The sequence below is a fragment of the Cimex lectularius genome, unplaced genomic scaffold (genome assembly GCF_000648675.2).
Source record: "Cimex lectularius strain Harlan isolate CLEC.00 unplaced genomic scaffold, Clec_2.1 scaffold205, whole genome shotgun sequence".
Lineage (NCBI taxonomy): Eukaryota > Metazoa > Arthropoda > Insecta > Hemiptera > Cimicidae > Cimex > Cimex lectularius.
In genome coordinates, this window is record NW_019392773.1 from 202884 (window position 1) to 219437 (window position 16554).

The following is a 16554-nucleotide window of genomic DNA, read 5'->3' on the forward strand; positions in this document are numbered from 1 at the left end:
AATGAAAAAAAAAAGATTTACAGATAAAATTTGTTTTAATTAGATTTTTAATTAACATTTCAATATCGCGTATTTCCTACTCTTGACTTAATTACATCTCAAAGACGCCTCGGCATACTTTCTACCAGTCTGGAAATGTTTCTTTGCTGGAGGTTAGCCCATTCTTCGCGAAGAGACCTTTCAAGATCGTGGAGTGTATCAGGAAGTGATGGACGTGGTCTTATTCATCTTTTGAGGTTATCCCATAAATGTTCGATGAGGTTCAAGACTGGAGAACGGGCTGGCCAGGGTAAGACCCTGATGTTATGCTGTGGAAGGTTCGTTTGTACTATGCGAGGACATGTAGATGGGATTTTAATGCATTAGAATAGGATTGTCGCTGATTTCATCGAGGATAGACAACGCATGGTGTACCGAAATTTCATCCACATAGCGAGTGGTCGTCAAAGACCATCCACGAACAACTATTAACTCTGTGCGACTCTCCATTGAAATTCCCGCCCACACCAACACTGGGCTACGTTGAAAAGGTTGGCTCTGGGAAAAATTACAAGCTTCTTACCATTCATTTCGCCTTCTCCACACTCACGTCTATTAGGAGATCGTAGAGAAAATCTACACTCATCTGTAAAAAGTGCAGCAGATCAATCGTCCAAAGACCAATGGCTGTATCCTCTATCAAATGGAAGCCTCTATGCTTTGGTCAATTCTGGTCCTCTTACGAAGCGAAAGTCCATATTGATTTAATCTTCTTCGAGCAGTGCGTTCAGAAATTTGGACACCTCGAACTTCTTGGAGCTGATTAATTGCTTGAACAACCGTAAGGTGCCGGTTGAAAATTCTCAATACCAGAAAACTGTGGTTTCCCTAGGGAGTCCAGAACCGGTCCTTCTATGGTAGGACCCAGTTTCTCGAAAACGTCTAACGACGTCTCGTAGTGTTTCGTAAAGAACTCCCATGGCAATAGCCGCATACCTGATGAAACGTCCATCATCAATAAGTGCGACACAACGCGCAACATCCTCAGCACTAAGTGCCATTTTTAATTTTAAAAATTGAAATTAAGAAAACAAAGACGAAAACTAAACGGTTTATTGCTTCAGAATTGAAATGAGACTGTATAAACATTTTAAATTCCATAAAAAATAAACATTGAAAAATCCTTTATCCTTGTTTAGATTAAAGATTAAGTTTGTTTAGGGATGGCTAGGAACGGATGTAAATGATGATGCAGATACTGGGGGGAGGGCAGCTGGTTTTCTTTTTTTAAATTTACCAAGAGTTCTTCCTTCTTTTTTACCAGCAGTGTTCGTTCCTGTACAGCCTAGATATGTCAAGTTATTGACAATACCATTTATTTATTATTAATTTTGTATTAAATTCTTTATAGATTTTTTTCATCGTCTACAACCAATATTTCTGACTTTGAATATATATTGCATCACCATTAAAATTCATCACTGTTATTGTCCACTGTTTGATTTTCTCCTTCAAAATGGAGAAAATGGTTAACGGTTGGTTAAGGTTGTCTACCGTCGATAATGCTTGTATAGCTTTTTATTATGACTCTATCAGCCTTGATGCCGTGAGAAATTGTAAGGATAACATCTCCCTTATTTGCCGTCCAGACGGATTTTCACTAATACCGTTCTCACCTAAGAAGAAGTCTTAAAAATAAGACTTCTTTATATTTCTGAGAAAAAAATAACAAACTCTTTGGTACTAACTTTATCGCTTTGCTTCTGTTTTGATCTTCGGGTCATTTGTTAGGCTTTTCTTTTAAAAACATTACGCTGGCCAGAGATTATTGCTGGTTTTAAGTCGCTTTGGTTGGCTTATACGCTATCATGAGAAGTCCAGCTAATGTTGTTCGTCGTTTAGGAAATAGGTCTTGCTTTCATTTCTGTTCATTATTGCACATTTTCTTGAGCCCTGTAATCATTTGGTCGTATTGGGAACAGTATTTAATGAGATTGGACGTTTCTTTCTCAAAAGTTCATGATGACGTGCTCCTCTCCAATCCCATGTGTGTGGAAGTCCATAATGGAAAGAATCTCCATTATCTTATAGCACGCAGTGGATTATTTTCAGATTGTATGAAGCAATCCGGAAAAAACAGACCTTTTTTCCAAACGTCGCATTAACCTCGCTTAAACTTTTCCTTAAGCGATAGTTATGCCGTGATATTAACCAGGATGAGACAGAAATTCACACGTTATATTTTAATTTTCCCTTCTCTACCTATGCACTTATTGACACGATCCTTTTTTCATTATCACCTATTCTATGCAATCTTTGTTAATTAGCGGTATAAAAAGTGTTTGGAAAAATCTTGCAAGGAAGTAAACGCCACTCACGAGTAGAGAAAAAAAGTGAAAACGAAAGTAGCTACACAGCACACGCCCGTCCCCCTTCGAACTTTCATCCGGTATGTTTTCTCGCGTAACCGTCGCATTCCATATTCAGACACCTTCTGCTTTCGAACAATGAAAAAGCGATGTCCCCAGAAGAAAATCTAAGTTAGACGATGGTAGTTTTTCCTAAGGAAACCCAGAAACCGGAAGGGTGTTTCTTTTTACGAAAGATCGTCTTTCTAAATTAATTATACTCCTCAAATCTGAACCGATTCTAACAACCTTACAGAGCTTGGAAGTCTAATTATTTTAGAGTGACGACCTTCCATAAGGAAAACCATGTGGACGAATCTATGGGAAAATAGACAACAGTTTTTTTTTTAAATTTTGTTTTATTTATTTATTTAGAAATCTCGAGATGCGGTCTGGTGTGATGTAGGTTTCAGAAAAACATTTTCTTTATCGTGCCAACGTTTCGATCTTTATTGAGATCATCTTCAGGGCTCAAAGTGACAACAGTATGGATCACATTCGCCCAATCTTAATTTAGATGTATCCGTGTAACCATTTATAAGCGATACTGATCTTTTTCCAAAAGTTTAGATTTCGTGCAATTGTGGACAATGTTTTCTAAAAAATTATAGTTTACAATGACAAGTAATTAAAAACTTCATCGTACTTCGAATAACTCGCTTCGCCCTGGTTATTGGCCTGACGTCGCCGTCTACACATCGTCTTTTTCTGGCAATGAAACAAAAGTGATACTGAAGTTTTACCACACTTTATTGGATTTCATCCAATTGAGTACGATGTTTTGATAAAACAAAAATTATAATCTACAACGATAAATGAAGTTTTTTTTTTTGACAATTTCTCCTCTCCCTGTTTATTTCCCTGACGTTTAAGTACCCATGCTTTTTCCCCCATCAGTTGGAACAAACGTGATTCTGACCTTTTTCCGACAGTTTATTGGATTTCGTCCAATTGGGTACGATGTTTTGAAAAAGCTGTATTCTACAATTATAAGTTCCTATCGTACGCCGACTATTTCGCTTCGTTAGTCTCCGTTTGAAAAATATTTCCTTGTTGTCCGGTTATAATTAGAGCACATGATTTGCCAAAGCAAAAGGCGTACCTGCCACATTTTACCCTATAATATGGCGTTGTACAATGGTCAATAAAGTCGACAAAAAGTGGATATTCTTAAAACTCCTAAGATAAACAGTGGGTACTTTTATGTGAAGGGTGGTTTTGGCAAAATAGGTCTATTTCTTTAGACGGAATCTGACTTTTGTACAAGGTTGGTTTTGTACTTTTGTACATTTACTCTGCGTTTAATTTATAGTCCACATCTCGCTCAAAACCGCGCAGTTTAAAGCAAAAAACCCAGTTTTTATGAGGCGGAATGAATGCAAACCTCTTTCACCGTTAACATCTGCATAGACCAAATTGGCCAATATGGAAGAAGTCATTATCTTGCCTCTCCCTGTTTATATGTCTTACGTCATGCCAGTTATAAACCGAAAATAAATCTGCTTTAAAAACTAAGAGGATGTGAAGATATTGTGTCAAAAGCAAATCAAAGAAATTTAAATTCCTACGTCCAGGCGGACCCTAAGCCTACAACACTGTACAATACTTTTATTGTGCAATAGAATGGAATGACATATTGATCCCAATTTATACGTACGCTAGACATAGACTAAAAAATATGGCGCGATACTAACTTTACACAGTGCAATGAAAAATTTGGTGTAATAAAAATTAAGCTCGATCAAACTTGTGTAAAGTCATTGAGCAAACTTCAATACTAACCCTAAACGGTCCAAAATATTGCGCAATATAATTGATCATTTAGGGCCTGCCTTACAAACAGTAAATGTTTGTGGTTGTTCGTTCTCTCTCCCCCTCACTCACTCTCTCACTCNATTATATACATTATTATATTATTACATTGTTCTACTTTTAGTCATTCTATTTTGAATTATTGTACTTTCGCTCAGAGAGCTGTTTTACATATTTATATTGTTTGTTGTTGTTGCCCTTAAGGGAAACCGTTCCCAAGAAATAATAAATTTTCGTTATTGTCTTTTGTCTTTGCATCTCTCTCTGCATATGACCATCTGTCTGTATCTCTTTCTCTTTCTCTTTTGTTTTCAAATATAATATAAATTATGTGTATAAGTATAAATTGTGTTTTATATTCAATATAAATTATGCATTTATAAATACAATATTTAAACCTACTGTATGAATTTCAAAGCTGAACTTACAGTTACTGTAAAATTCTGCAAGTAAAAAATGTTTAGGTAAAAACTAACTTAGAATAAAGTGAGGATAATGTTAGTATAATTAATTACTACTATCGAAGAATTAACATTAAGAGCCCGTAAGAACTACTGGATGGCAACCGCAACCGAACTAGGATTCTGGTTGGACTCCTGACGGGGCACTGCCACTTACGAAGCACATGCACTGGATAGGAGAACAGACAGAAGAAACACTGTGCAGATACTGCCAAGAAGAGGAGGAGACTGCAGAACACCTTTTATGTTTCTGCGAAGGTCTATGTAGGTAGAGGTTCTTGCAACTAGGGCAAGAAAAACCACAAGCAAGATCCTACACCAAGGAACCGCTGGCAAAGCTTTGGAGGCTGGTTAATAACCTGAAGCTGGCCAGTGAGTTATAATTAACACAGGAGCACAATAGATCTATTTAGGTCGAGGTGCAGTAGGCCTTGTGCCCGCCTCTCTTATCACTCACTATCTCTAAGAGTCCGTAAAAGTCTCTTGAACAAAACAATCAGTTCGACTTATATGTAGATATATTAGTCGAGGTGTGTAATGTACTGCGCCATTTAAGAGCTGATTATCCCCCGTTCTGTACCTATAGCTTACCAGTGAGTCCAACCAAGGAATTTGATTAGTAAGCCCGGTTTCAGTGGTTGCATTGCTTCTACAGTCACACTCTAAGTCCCAAAGCACTTCCTCCTGCGGGCAAGTGTAGCGCCACAGTTAGTTAATAGGTGTGTTGGTGTCTCCTCTGCTTCTTTGCAAATCTGCAGTGCCGTGTTGGTCTATGCTAATCTTCTTTAAATGTCCGTTTAGTTTGCCCCTTTGATACATTCTATTCTTTCCTTCCGAAATTTGTTAGGAGGTTCTTGAATTGTTTGTGTCTAATGAGTGAGTTCCATTTTCTTTTTATCCTTCTGCTTAAGGTACTCATTGATAGTGTGGGTTCCTAAGTCACGGAAGGGTTCAAAATCAACAATAACAGTTAAGATGTGACCCTGATGTATGCATAACGGTTCTTCGTAAAATGGCCGCCGCTATTGACCTGTCTCTGGTCGCACTCGCACAAATCTGACTTTGAAAACACGCGTAAAATCGCTTCCAATGATATAACGAGTTTATATTTGGTACCGGAGGTCAATAACAGAGGAAACAGTGAAAGGTGGTTAAAACTGGATCAGGCGCTATCAACAACTTCATCAAAGTTTACTTTCATTTTTCACCGGTCAGCGTGATAGTTGTGCTTTTCGACTTTCTTAAAACGAGCAACTTTTTTTCTTTATATGGCGGGCTACGTACGAAGTCAAATCAGCCTACAGTTCACTGTGAGGGCCGATGGGGGTATTCGATATTCCGCCATCGGTCCTCTTCCTTACTCATTCACAGAAACAAACAACTATATACAAAAACAAACATATAATAACATATATTGTCTCAATGTTTATAATAATTTTTTTTACATAATAATATACCATATTTTTTTTAAAGGATTTTCCTTCAAACATGAAGATGTCTAGCAGTTCTAGATCAAAATAATCCAGAGGTTGTTGTGAAACATTTCCATGTTGATGTTTTTTAACCCAAGCCCGTAACATAACTTCCTACGAAACGGAAGACAACTCGAAAGGGGTCTTTTTAAAAGGCGGAACACCACCGGCGTCCAGTTCTGCATTAGAATTGTAAAACAAGTGCCGGTCGAACTTTCACGACTGTCAAACTAATCCAGAATTGAATGCCCGCTAAATTCAGGCTACGGGCGGAAATGGGGCCAAGTTGTGTAACAGGATGGTCATAACAGTCGGGATGAACTCATCATCCATAGACCTAAATCGTCCTGCAGGTGATTTTAAAGCAATCCAAGATGGATTTCCTGTTCGAATATAAATGGCTAACAAATTTTAGTTCGCCTGAGGTAAAAAAAAATTAATCGATAAAGACACTTTCTATATATTTTTTTAAAATAATTTAACACCTTCCTTAATTATAAATATAAAAAGTTTTTACATAAATAAAAATATTTCTTTCATCTTTTCCTAAGTCTTACCCTTCATTTCCTAATTAATAAAATTAGTTACACCTTAAATTATACTGGGGTCTGTGAGTTTATGAACCTGAAGAATGATCCTCATTTGTCTCCCTCCAGTCGTAAGTTCGATGTTCAGAAAAAAGACATATTCAGGAAAAACCACAGACCAACCACTGAAGATGATGTAAGTCCGAAACAACAATCCAGAATCTAGGATAAATCGGAGACAATCGAGGGACACAATTTTACTATTTTGTTATTTCTATTGTCGACGGGATGTTCAAAAAATTGTCGAAATGATAAAGTATTTCATCTTAATAAATCGCCAAAATTATTATTCATACATAATATTTTTAAAAACTACTTTCAGAAAAGGTTCATAGAATACGTTGAATATTAACAACAGAAATATCTAGTTATTAACAAATATTTTTTAAAAATAATAAAATTATACATAATAAAAATGAAGGAAAATCGTAAATTAAAACCAACAAGGTGTACCATCTGTACGGAATGGTTAAAATATATTATTGCGACGTTGTTCTCATATCAAGGTTATAAGCAGGGAGAAGCGAGACGCTCAGTTCTTCCATTACCTTGCCCCTTGCTGCCGTATAACCTCCTCAAACGGGCTTTGTTTTTTTCAATTCATTAGATTAAATTAGTAGTGTGAGTAAGTTATAGTTATACTAAAATTTAAAACTTTGATCAAGCCAAATTGTGATGTTAATTAAATGAAAGATAAAACTAAAACCACAATGAGCTTTGACTAAGTGGGTACGAGATGACATAGTCATAATAATTACATGCAAATATAACCAGGTTTTAATCGAATTGATGCAAAAAGTTTTAAATACATTTATAGCTTAAATGGTACTAGGAAAAGGGTATAAGTATAAACTACTCTGAGGCAACGATACTGCCATTCACCAGAAAAAAGCTAAATCATACAGCTTTTGTCCAGACAAAGAAATAAGTTAGTTATAATAAACAAAACTATAAATTATAAAATAGTTCCGGCATGGTTAGTTAAATAAGCATCAGTTAGTTGAAAAAATTCTTATATGAAATAAAAAGTCCAAATTAGTTATACACCTAGTAGTTCTCGATTAGTAACCGAATGTCTGAAACACAAGAAAGGGATCGTGCTCACGCGTCTGAGAATAGGACATACTCCATTGATACTGAGACCTGCTTTTGGGGCAAACCCCACGCAGGTATTTTTTTCTTTTCCTGGCCACAGTACACCCTGTGATCAGATAGTTTATACTACCTGCTCCCATAGTGAGTACAGGTATTTAACAATCAATATATTACTTACATAGATTTTTGATAATTAACAGTCTTAACATGTCCTTTCTCAGTCGAACATCCCCCCAGATGTACCCCCATTATGTGGGCATGGTGCATCATCAATTATGCCAAATCGGGTGAGATATGATCCGGTGCTTTCCATGACCTGACAAAGCCTTGATGGTTTTGGGAATATGGAATATGCTCATTTTCAGACGAGACTACAGTCGGGAAGTATTTCCTTGTTTCACATCCATTTGTGGTTTGTCTCCATTCCCTCTCCCATTTTTGTAGTGATTTCTTTTCCATGTTCTTGTTAATATAAGAAAGGAGAATCGCGCTGAATACAACTTGCAATTCCGCACCGCTTTCTGCCTCCTTTGCTAGTCGGTCCCCTTGTTCGTTTCCCTGATGTCCTGCATGAGCCTTTATCCATCTTAAAAGTATCCAGTGCCCTTTTGTAGCCCTCATATTATCCAGCGTTGTTCTTATATCTTCGGCAAGGGTGTTGTGATTTCGATGGTTGCGCAAGATATCTAAAGACACCTTACGTTATTTTCACTCACATTCGGCAGGTGTCCGCTTGTAGAGAAAGGTGCTCAGGGTGTTGCACTTGGTCGAGGAGTGCCGCTCCATGGTCCTTTACAGGGAGCGAGTGGGCTGTTGGTCCCCTGTTCCTATTTTTAAAAGGAACGTTGTTGTCTCTCATCTTGAGAGCTTTTTAGAAGCTTCAATGGAGCAACCTTTGCTTTGTCCTTTTTAGATTTGACGTATTGCTTCGCTGTGTCTTGTCTAAAGTTAAATCTGCCCATTTATATATATTACACAGGGCGGGCGACCAGGACCCGAGGGGTTAAAAGCCTGAGTAGGCCCGTACCCCATCACTAAAAGGTCCGGGACCTGGTCGGCTCACGAGTCCTGCATAAACCTTTTGGACCTATTCACAAACCCCAGGATTGTGGACCATTTTATCCTGGGGAGTGTTTTGGTTATGTCCTCTCCTTCGAAAGTATTAAATCTTTCCCTAGCATACCTATCGCATTCTGCGAGGTAGTGTCGAGCCGTTTCTTCTTTAGTTTCGCAGAAGCGGCAGAAGGGGTCTGGTAGAGTACCCATTATGAAGAGGTGCTTCTCAGGGGGCAGTGGCCCGTTAGGATACCTATCAGCCTCCTTATTCCCCTCCTAGAGTTAGAGAGTAGCCATTTCGTTTCTTTAGGTTTGATTTCTTTCAGAAACTCCTTCGATTGCCTGCATCCGGTTCCATTCCTTAAGGAATTGTTTCATGCCCCAGCTACCTATACTCTCTTTTGCTGTGCTTAAAGAGTGGGGTAATACCGGTTGTGGTCCGACGAACTCAGTATTTGAACCTACCTTGGCCAGGCTGTCCGCCTCCTCATTGCCATAGTGCCCATTTGGTTAAATGGTTAAATAATTGTTTGAACGTATTCTAAAGCAATTATGAATTAGTTAATACACTTCTTAAATATTTACAATTAATGATCAATTATATAGATCAATTATTGATATATTTTTCCTTTCTTTATCGTTAAACCTTTGCGTAAAAGTGTCAAATGGAGGACTCCCTGTTATTTTCATCGCAAGAAGTGGTTTCTTTTTCAATAAAAATAGTTCTATGTTATTGCTCTGATGTTTCAAGAAAAAAAGGCTCTAAATAAAAGGGTGGAGTAAAGACGATTATTAAAGAAGAGGAAGTGAAACCGCACGAAAAATCCAATCTGTATCATATTTTCTAATGACAATGTTAATGTTTACTTTACCGAACGCGAACCATCACCGGCTGGTATTCTGTGGTTTCGGTGTTTTTTTTTTGTTGTCAGTCTCAGAATAGAGCCCGGCGAAAAAAGAAACGATGTGTCCGGATTTCGGAGAGAGGAGATAATCGGTGCGGTTTCCGCCGGTCGGAAATGCAAGTTGGTGTGGATTTTTATCTGTAGAAAGATGAGATTATGACAATTTATATTTAAGGGTTGAATTAAGATAAAAAGTAAATCCGTATCAGAAGAAAAAGAAATCTGATCTTTATTAAATATCAAAAATCTAAGTTACATCGTCTTTGATAATAATGTTGAGGATTGAAAAGTCAGAATAAATTAAAGCAGAAAATTACAGGATCTTGTTTGTTCGTTTCCTAAACATTTCAGTTTTCTCTTTTTATTTCGAGTATAAGTTTATCCCAAAATGTACGCTGTTACGCGCAAGTTAAGCAGTAGCACGGGATCTACTAAATTGTTCTTGCTTCAAACGATTTCCGATTCGGCCGGAGTCTTTAGAGTCTACATCTGGTTTTTACAATTAAGGCTTTTTTTCAGCTTTCCAAACCTTTCGTTTTCCACAGTTGCACTGTTCCTGGCGGAAGGGACTGCCAGTTCGAAAGCTGGAACAATTAATGAGACAGCTGACGCTGCGGCGATCGGAATAGCCGATTTTTTTAAAAATGTGGTTTATTTTCTGGAAGCCGGTTCTCATTCAGATTTTACACTTTCGCGAAAACCCAAATGAATATGGATAACAAATATGAATGGAAAAGGGTACTGCCTTTTACTGATTCCATGAAAAAACTTATTTTTTTGTGTGGATGGAATATTATGGAAGGTGCATGAAAATTTATGGGCCAATAAACTTAAAACCTTCCTACTTATACATAAAAATCAGAAAAAATATATGCTCATTACTATTTCTGATACAAAAACTTTATCTAACTCTTTATCAATGCATATAAAATGTTCACCTGTGTTGTGTGATTGTCTTCCAATCCTGTCTCTCTCTCACTTTCTCTTTCTCTCTTCCCTCTCACTCTCCTTTCTCTCTCTCTCCATCTTTCTCTTTCTTTCTTCCTCTCACTCACTCTCCTTTCTCTCTCTCTCTCTTTCTCACCCTCTCTCTTCTTTCTCTCTCTCTATTACTCTCTCTCTCTCTCCATCTTTCTCTTTCTTTCTTCCTTTCACTCACTTTCCTTTCTCTCTCTCTCTCTCTCCTCCATTTAGGACTACCACTATTCCTGCAAATTGTGGAACACCGATATTAAAAAATAAATAAATAACAATAAACAAAATTATCAGTTTAGCGAAACATTGACATTTGTATAAAAAATAAAATTAAAACAAATAATTAAAATTATTAAGCAATTAATTAAAATAATTATTTTTTAAAAACAATATAAAAAATAAATAAATTTATTTCGTTTCATATGGTGGCAATAGTTTTCGAGAGCCTCTCGGCCCGGAAAATTTAAAAAAATTTAAAAACAGATGAAAAATATATAATCCTTACCAACCATAAAAGCAGGTTTCCAGGGAGTATCGGCCCTAACATTTTCCAATAGGGTACCAGAGCTAAAAACTAACACCCAGCAGACTTGTCTAATCGTCGAAATTGAAATTGAACTCACCTCACCAAAAAAACACTTCAAAAAACACTAGGCTGACGAAGGAACATCCAAGCTACCACGAACACACCACTATCATGCACTTATAGTATCATATACTTCAAAACTTCCGTTTTTTCCGGAGCGGAAATTCTGATTGTTTCAAGTTCTATAGTCACGTGATCTCACTACCTTGTTATTATTATATTACCACATTATACATATTGGTGTGGTGTTCAGTGGCCGTTAGTTAATGATTATTTGGAGATCGTGAGATGCGGTCAAATACTTTGAGTCTAAAATTTCTAGTGTTGTATAAATTCACTTTTTTCACATCCTACATGTATTTGTATAATTTAAACAATGTTTATAAACCCCAGGCCCTGAAGATGTTCTTAATGAAGCTCGAAACGTTGGCACGATAAAGAAAATGTTTTTCTAAAACCTACGTCCCACCAGACCGCATCTCACGATCTCCGAATAATCATTATATATATTATTACATGTACCTTGTATAATAATATACCTTGTATAATATACTACACTGATATCAGTATCTTTAGTAGAGGTAACAGTGGTAAAGAGGTGAAAGAATAAACTGACCGTAATCAGTTTTTTTAGAGTTTATTCCGGTTATTGAGAAAATACTATAAAAACCGATTTGGTTTTACAGGTATACCATTATAGGTATTAAAAACTATGTAAAATTTAAATTATTACTAAATATTGTTTTACAGAATTAAATCTATAGTCTAACTCTACATAGATGTCCATTAGATTTCGTGGTCCGATTGACCAAATAACGTCTTTCAATTAATTAATCTTTATGTAAGGTATTGGTTGAGATAAAAAATCAGTGTCACGAGCGGGATTCGAACCCACGACTAGATTCGAATAGATTACACGACATTTGAAAAATGGCAAAAAGGAGGGAAAATTCGAAAGGTGGGTTGAGATGGGAAGTTGGTGTCCGAGTGGATCGATGTCACGATAGCTCAAGTGGTAGAGCAGCGGCGTATTTAGCCGAAGATCGTGGGTTCGAATCCCGCCGGTGACCCCGACTTTTTTTTAATCTAAATAGAAGGTTAATCGGTTTTTCGTTTACGAATATGACAGCTGTTCAAGTGAGAATACATTTTATTAAAGAAAAAGTCGAAGGTGTTTTAATAACCAACGTTAAAAGTATAAGGTTATTAACTGAACAGCATGAAAACCTACATAAACGCTTGTTTTGATATAAGCACCGTGAAAAACGCAATGAAGAATTTTAACACAGGAAGGCCAGTACAGAAATCTACATTACCTCCGGAAATTATTCCTCTTTATTTTGAAGAGGATAAAAATGCTATTTTTAATGACAATTATTCAGAAGAACAGACCAACGGAAATTGGTTACCGGAGACCACTCCTAATATTTTGTCTTCCACCAGCCAGTTGGTTTTAGGGAAAAAGTTAGGTCACAGGTAGGATTCAAACCCACGGATTTGTACTGCTATACTCTAGCATTGACCACTGTCTTAATGAAAATTTGTTCTATTATTCAAAGTACCATATACTTTTCCAAAGTCCGATTGGTTACGACTTAGTCGGTATGCCCTGCCATTGACCATCCGCGACTTCGATCCCGCTTACACAACTTTCTCATTTCACACACCTTTTTAGTCTTTTTTGAACAATTACCCTTAATGTTAGGTAGCCCAAACCCTTGGATCCCTTGACAAAAAGTATAATGTAAACATAATGAGCTTTTTTAAGAAATTATAATTAGAAAATTTTTTGAAAGTATAAAAAAAGAAAAGTGCAGGACGTTTTCATCCAAATTAAACTTCACATATCGAATGAGATCCTGTATTTAGTTTTCTCTCTTTTATTAGCGACTTTGAAAGGCAGTTTTTAACCCTTTCTAAAATTCATTTCCTGTTTTGAATTCCAAATAAATCCCCTGTCCAGTCTCTCTTGATGAACGTTAAAAAAACCACCATTTAAATTTCGACTTGGCCGCAGCGAATTAATATGGAGACTTTACACGCAATAAGAAAGTTAAGGATGTGCAGGATCGTCATTAAAAAAATTAATTGGTCTTTTATAAGAGGTTTCAACAAAAGAACTTATCGCCGTTTTTACCTGTTGTTATATAAATGGGATTTTATAATGCAAGGAAACCTTTAAAATATTCTAATAATGATGTAGCTTACAAGCTTAAAGAAAAACTTGAAGAATAAGTTTTGGTCCGACAGAAACTTTCTCAAATAGTATTGTCCAAAATTATTTTTCGTGCTAGTTGACTTATCATTCTATCATCACCGATACTTCGAGAGTCGTTTTTCTGGTTCACGCCATCATCAGCAGATTGACCAATATTTGATAAGACATTATAGAAATACTAGTTTAAATTATTATTTATCACGTTCCGACTCACCTTTGACTTGTAACACGGAAAATTACATCCTTTTCGATTTCCGGCTGGCCATTTCACTCTAATCTCAGGGCACTTCTGTCTAGAAGATCAAATAAACGAGATTACACGGTGAGAGGTGTTTCACATTTCAGAGATAGTTTTTCAGAGATGGTTCTAAAGGGACCAAACGGCCTGGGCTTGCCGACAATGGTGAAACTTCAAAAGCTAAAAACCAAGAGGAAAAACATTAATTTTTTTACATTTGTACATTGATTCAGTAGAACTTTTGAAATAAAAATCCAACAAGATTTCAATATTCTATCAGTGTTTAAGTTTTACCCCTACTTTTAAACTGTGTTTTTCTTTTTTCTATATCAAGATAAATAATACTTCAGCAATCTGCTCACACTGGGCGAAAATCAGGCCATAATCAGTCCAGCGAGGCATGTTAAAAACTTAACAGTCAATTACACTCAAATCCTCTTTCACAACTATGATCATCATATCCATTACTATAGATTTTAGGCCCTTTTTCATCTAGTCGTACATGTAAGTGCCATGGGAAAAAGATTTTCTCATGTTTTATCCCGTGGTAAAAGTTCATTTCTCTTTCTTCCTCACGTCCGACCACACTTCTAAATTCAAATCATAATTATGTGGAAACCAATGCAGTTTAGCGATTATTCAGTTATTAATACGGACGTAATAATCAAGAAAACTGAAATGCTCTTTCACCGGAAGGTTCTCAGGCATTGTGCAATTCTTCGGACTCAGCGAACTGCCGTTTAAAAACACTGATCGTTGGTCCGTCCATTCCCGCTGTTGTCCTCTTCGTTTGAAATTTCACGGTCCGAATTGACCACTGATCCGCATAATGCTCGTTGAGCATTTGTCTCTGGGAGAACCGGTTAACAAACAGTTTGTCATTCATGTTCCAGGCCTAAAAACACATAATTATTAATCCATTAAACTTACAAAAACAACGAATTATGAGATGTTTGATCGCAAGATAATATAATTATGTTGTGTATGTATGGTCATAGCAATAAGTATAATGTCTACAGCCAGAACCACAAGAAAATCGAACAGTAGGTACATCTGGGGGGCGTCGGTGGCCGCAACGGTTTAGGCGCTCATCACTGTAAGGTAAAGGTCTCGGGTTCGAATCCAGCAGCCCTGCATTACAAATGGGCTTTTTTCAAAAACATCGGCACAAAAAAGAGTCATTTTAGTACCTTGTGCGAATTATATTCGTTTAAATCTGTTTAATGTGGACACATAAATGTGGCAATAAATTGGAACAATTTATTTTCACCCCATGTACAGGGACAATATGATATTATAATTCATATTTATATCCGTGTATGAACAGAGAGAAAGATAGAAATCTACATCAACTTGAGAAAGAATAAAATAGAATGAGTGAATGAAATATGTGTACATTTTAATATTATTGGGTTGTCCGGAAAATAATGCAGGATTTTAAGTTTTCNGACTTTATCAATTCTAAAAATTCTGAATTCTACTCAGACGGAATTAATAAGTTACCAACACGTTGGGAGAAATGTATTGAGAGTATGGGAAATTATATTGATTAAAGAACATTGCTTTAAAGTAACTAGTTTCTTTTTTTTTGTTTAATACCAAAATCCTGCATTATTTTCCGGACAACCCAATAATAGATAAAGAGATATATACATAAATTAGTAGATAGTTAGACATGTAAATTGATAAACATATAGATAGGTAGCAAGGATAGAATATACACAGACTATAGATAGAAAAAAAAATATATATACAGGGTGTCATTTTTAGATGTCCCGCCTGAATTTCTCTTGAACCAATGACACTATCAAAAAGTACTTGTTTAATATGTTTCGACTAGTTTGAAATTTTTACTTTTTTTGGAGAAAAATTATACAGTGCAACTTCAAAATTTCAAATACGACCCTATACTACCTGACATCATTTTAACTGATTTTGTACGTTGAAATCACTGGTGCATTGAATTTTAAATTGGTCAAAAAATTACAAAGTTTTGGTCAAAAATATGAAAAACGCATTTCGTTTGTTCCGTTAATTGCAATAATTTGCTTATTCACTAAAGAACATATTAATTGCCTATATTGTTTACATTCTGTCACTATGAGAGCAAATTTTAATTCCTGGAAGTAAATAAATTTTGCAATAGTACCTATTCATTACATTCAGTATTCCATTCAAAATGAACCGAACAGCACATTTTTCTAATCAATAAAAATATAAATTTAATATACATTTTTTCAAAATTTAAATAAGACCCATTTAATGGCATTCTTATCTTCTAAAATTTTTGAACTCGGATTATAAATATTATGAGGTTTACATCGCCGGAAAAAGATTTTCTCCCTGAAAATACATTAATAAAAATATAAGTTTATAATAAATGTATTATAATAAAAATATAATTTTAATGTACATAATTTTTTCGAAATTTAAATAAGATTCATTTAATGGCATTATTATTGAACTCGGATTATATACAGTTGGAGTCCTTTTTGGATGGCCCGGCTGAATTTCTCTTGAACCAATGAACCTATCAAAAACAACAAAAATATTTTTTAGACTAGCTTTGAGTAAAAATTATACAGGGTACGTCAGGCCCAGTTCAACTTCAAAATTTCAAATACATTCTGAGAAAAGGCTTTTTTTACGCTGAAAACAATGGTACAATTGGATTTAAAATTTGCTAAAAAATGACAAATTGTGGCAAAAAGTTTGAAAAAACGCATTTCGTTTGTTTCGTTGTTAATTACAATAATTTGCTT